Here is a 5,101-nt window from a genome sequence, read left to right as displayed (position 1 = left end):
CAATGGCGATGCGGACAGGGGCCACAATGTGAGCTGGGGGAAGGATGGGTTCTGGATCACTACTGTCCTCCGAAGGATCAAACTGCCGCGACATGGCATCTGCCTTGGTGTTCTTAGAACCTGGGCGATAAGACAGTGTGAAGTGGAATCTGGTAAAAAACAAGGACCATCTAGCTTGGCGGGGGTTCAATCGCTTAGCTTCCTTGATGTATTCCAAGTTCTTGTGGTCCGTCCAGACCATGAATGGGTGTGTGGCCCCCTCTAACCACTGTCTCCACTCTTCTAGTGCCAGTTTGATGGCCAAGAGCTCTCAGTTGCCAACATCGTAATTCTGTTCTGCTCCAGAGAATCGTCACGAGAAAAAGGCGCAAGGGTGTACCTTACCGTCCTCATCGGACCTCTGGGAGAGTATAGCCCCCGCCCCTACCTCTGAGGCGTCTACTTCTATGATGAAGGACATGTCTGGGTTAAGGTGAATCAGTATGGGAGCAGTATGTTTTAGTTTCTCAAAGGCCTTCTGCGCTGCCGGGGTCCAGTTAATCTTAGACGGGCTCCCTCTAGTGAGTTCAGTGATAGGGGCTGCCACTGCACTAAAACCACGAATAAATCTTCTGTAGAAGTTAGCAAACACGGGGCAGCGTTGGCTCACTTGGTAGAGCTGCCGTCCCCTGTTGAGGCTATAGTCCTCGCTGCAGGCGACCCCGGTTCGAATCCCGCACCGGACGGTCCTTTCCTGCATGACTCTCTCTGCCTCTCCATTTCCTGTCTCTCTGCACTTGACTATTGATTAAAGGTATTAAAAGCCCAAAAAAATATACTTTAAAAAAAAACAGATTAGTAGGGGCAGGACACTCAGTGATAGCCCACACTTTACCCGGGTCCATTGCGATTCCGTCAGGATCAACACAGTATCCTAAGAAGGAAGTATTAATGGTGTGAAACTCACTCTTCTCCAATTTGACATACAGATTGTTCCAGAGTAGTCTGACATGTTGAACATGAATCTGTGGGGACTCGGAAAAAATTAGGATATCATCCAAGTAAACAAACACAAAATTATTTAGCATGTCTCACAAAACATCATTGATCAGAGCTTGGAAAACGGCTGGGCTGTTAGATAGTCCGAATGGCATAACCAGGTATTCGTAATTTCCGTTTGGGGTGTTGAACGCCGTTTTCCATTCATCCTCCTTACGTATGCGAATCAAATTATAGGCATTTCTTAGATCCAGTTTTGAGAACATTTTGTGTCTAATGTAATGTCTAAAAAGTTCTCTGCAGCCCCAGAGTCAATTAAAGCTCAAAGTCTCACCTTATGTTCTTGTTTCTCCCTCCAACTCAGAGAAACAGCCATTACCAGCCTTGGAGTGTGAGTAGGGGAGGTGATTGCTCCACTCACCAGGACTCCCCTTTTCTCTGGTGAGGGCTGCCTTTTCCCTGCAGTCTTGGACACTGAAGGCGCAGATGGCCTGTAGTCCCACAATACAGACACCTCCCCTCACGCATCCTGCTCTGAGAGGATTTTGTGAAAGTTCCACAGTTTATTGTGCACTCTGAACAAACGTCAACTTAAATTCTCAACTAAAAGAGTTTGAACATAAGCAAGCAAGGCTTGACAAGTCAGTGTCTCAACCAAAAGTGTTTGAGCATTCAACAAACAAAAACTTAAAGAGTCACTATCTCAACCAAAGGAGTTCCAAAAGTTCCCAAAACAGGTAACAAAACAAGTAATCCACAGGAGGTTAGTTCCAAATAGAATCTCCCAGAGAGTGAGGTCCCCAACACAGGAGGTAGGTCCACGCCAACAGTTGATCATGTCTGAGCACAGAGGGAGAGTCTCTACTCTGCTTAAATGCTCCTCCTAGTGTCACATGGGCAGCAGGTGAATTCATTCTGTCTTAATTGCAACTTGGTTGAGTCTTGGATGCGCAGAATGTCTCCATCTGGTGGCAGAGCTAGAGTGGAGTCTCAGGTCTGACAAGATGTTCGTACAAGTCTTTAGAAGGAGTTAAACTCAGGAGGTCACTTGATCTTTGTCTAGTTCTTGGTCTGATCACCCTGCCAAGTTTCATGCATGTACTGTAAATGAAACCTTGTACCATTTGCCATTGTAGTGACACTTCAGTTTGTGCAGCACACCATGGAATCATATTAGCACAAAATTACAAATATACTTGAGTCTTTACTTTCATCTTTTTGACAGTGATCAAACAGAAATCATGAGAAATCATGATTTGATGTAAAAAGGCAACTGTCTGTTGCCTCTTTACATCAAAAAATAAACAATAACAGGTCATAATTATATGAGACTGTATTTGTCTGTGTATTTCTCTTTGTTTTTTCTTTGGTTAGGGCCTTAGCTTTTTCCCCATACTTTGCATGAACCCACTTTAGTTCCTGATTGTTGATGACTGTCCAATCCAAAGCCACTCTGTCATTAATAAGATGCCAGACTGCGAAGGTGTAATACTACATTATAAAGTGCCTTATCTTTTGGTCTGTCCCTCTCATTCTCCCCTCAGCACAGATAAACATTATGACTTCACTTGCTTTATTTTCTTTGCTTTACTTTGCTGTCAGTGTCCTCACTTTAACTGATAGCTCACTTTCCAGCATCACCACTGCAGCTTCACCAGCAGCCTCAAAGTGCACTCTTCTAAACCGCTTCCAGCCAGACTTTGTGGTCCAGGGTAACTATGTCATCGGTGGGATTTTCCCCATTCATTTTAGTCTGAAATTGCGAGACCTCAACGGCACCTACAGACCACCACCGATAAATTGCAATGCGTGAGTTTCATAGACAGTGGGAGGATTTGACTTATTTTTTCCTGTGAATTATCTAATTTTGCATTCTTATAAATATAAAATGGACTGAATGTGTTTATAATCATTAGAGTTTTTAAATTAACACACTACATTCATCTGTATCAGCCACAAATTTAATCCCAGAGTTTTCCGGTGGGCTCAGACTATGAGACTGGCAGTGGAGGAGATAAACCAGAATCCAGTGCTGTTGCCGAATCACACACTGGGCTACAGAATCTTTGATTCATGTGCACATCCACTGACAGGACAGAGAGCTGTTTTATCAATGCTGAATGGAGTGAGTGAGGGAAACTCTTCTATGTGCACAAATGCCTCATCAATCCTTGCTGTGATTGGGGCTTCTGGATCCGCTGAGTCTATTGTTGTGTCAAGAATCCTGCAAACATTCAGGATCCCCATGGTAACATGGTGACTGTTATTTATGTCAGTCAACACAAAAATGTTCTTTTCTCAGTAACACTGCACTCTACTTTTACACAGATCAGCTACGCTTCTTCATGTGCATGTTTGTCAGACAGACAAAAATATCCAACCTTCTTCAGAGTAATTCCTAGTGATGACTACCAGGTAAAATGTAAAACATGTGGTCAGTTACTGTTTTCAGTCAAAGCTCTACTACTCCGTCATCAGAAATAATTATTACAACTACCTTTAAAGCTTTAAACTGTCAAATTTAAACTATGAATAAAAAAGAGGCAAATCTTCAAACACTAAGAAATGGATTTAAATATAAGTATATATAGCTTAGAGAGAGAGAGAGAGAGAGAGAGAGAGAAAGCATATAAGTTTTCCTCTTTCTTATATTATGTTCATGTTAATTTCAGGTTTGGTCATTATAATAATTGCGGTTGATAATCCTTTGTTATAATCCTTATTTTTTATTTATTTTTTGTTGTTTTGTATAATCCTATGCTTGTTGATGTCTGATGTTGTTATGCTTGTTTGAGAGTCTTACATATACAGCACTGCTTACATTTTATTAAGATGGAACAATGCTTATATGTTGTGTCCCTATTCAATAACACATCAATATTTCTTTGTTTTGCCAAACTTCCATGCTTTATCATTTACAGAATACAAACATGTTATAACAGGGCACAACACCAAATCATTTATGAAGATATTGCTTTTCAATTATGAACGTTTTTAATGTCTGTGATATGAATCTGAGTGAGTTGATTTTCTTTTTCTGTTGAGCCCAGGTGAAAGCCATTGCACAGCTGCTGGTTCACCTTAACTGGACTTGGGTGGGGCTGCTGCGAGGAGACCATGATTATGGCCGCTTTGCTGCAAAAGGTTTATTGAGAGAATTACAGGACACCAAAGTATGTGTAGCGTACCAAGAAATTATTCCTCTGCTCTACACTCGCCAGATGGGACTAAGGATCATGAAGGTATGAAAACACTGTAGGCACTGTTGACTTCTACCTTTAAATGTTAAGTAGTCTGTATTTATAGAGAGCCTTTCTGGTGTTGATGACCACTCAAAGCTGCTTTACACTACAGTTTTTGTCATTCACCAATTCACATAAAATCAAACATCTATATATTGCATGTATGTGGAGCACATTTTTTATCACACTTCTTTCAAACCCATTCACACACTGCTGGCACAGTAATGTGAGGTTAAGTGTCTTGCCCAAAGAAACATCAGCATGTAGACTCATGGAGCCAGTAATCAACTCCTCAACCTTTCAGTTGAAAGACAATTCACTCTAACACTGATCCACCATTGTCCCGTTAATGTGTTCTTATCACAAGATAAAATAATAACTGCCTCTGGAACTCTAAGGGGTGGGTAGAGTGGTGATTTGATGCTATAAATGTGTATATTTGTATAGTGTTAATGAGTTTCTGTTAAAGACACATTTGTGCTGCTAACACATATTAACAGATAGACCCATTACAGCTCCTATTCGTGGACCTACTGTGGTCATTATATTTAGACACTCTAGAAGAAAACTGTATCTTTTTCTCACTTTCATCCATTTATCTCATCAGGCCCATATTAGATCCAGAAAGAGTCATGACGTGAATTGTAACTCTGTAACCATGTATCAATAAACCTTTCCTTAGAACATCACTTAACTAAGTCCACATAGGTGAGTAAATGTGCTTTCAATCAAAAAATCCACAAAGGGATCAGAATTGTAAAACATGAGACAATGTCCAGAAAATGAAGAGCTCATGACACGAGGAAGATGAATAATGTCACAGGTGGAACTATTGGGGCAGAGCAGAAAAATGTGTGAGGTCAAGAGGCAATGTTAGTACT

General features: G+C 41.1%; 1 long non-coding RNA gene across 1 annotated transcript; it reads left to right on the top strand.

Annotated features, from left to right (window-relative positions):
• The first annotated feature begins 2,594 nt into the window (after nt 1-2,594).
• Nucleotides 2,595-3,336, top strand: LOC122760742. Its single transcript, XR_006358480.1, has 3 exons — nt 2,595-2,787; nt 2,932-3,226; nt 3,307-3,336. It is a non-coding gene; the product is annotated as an uncharacterized LOC122760742 (long non-coding RNA).
• Nucleotides 3,337-5,101: the final 1,765 nt, after the last annotated feature.

Source organism: Solea senegalensis, unplaced genomic scaffold (genome assembly GCF_019176455.1).
Source record: "Solea senegalensis isolate Sse05_10M unplaced genomic scaffold, IFAPA_SoseM_1 scf7180000014020, whole genome shotgun sequence".
Lineage (NCBI taxonomy): Eukaryota > Metazoa > Chordata > Actinopteri > Pleuronectiformes > Soleidae > Solea > Solea senegalensis.
The sequence above is the reverse complement of the archived record's forward strand: the minus strand, read 5'-3'. Positions and strand labels throughout refer to the sequence as shown.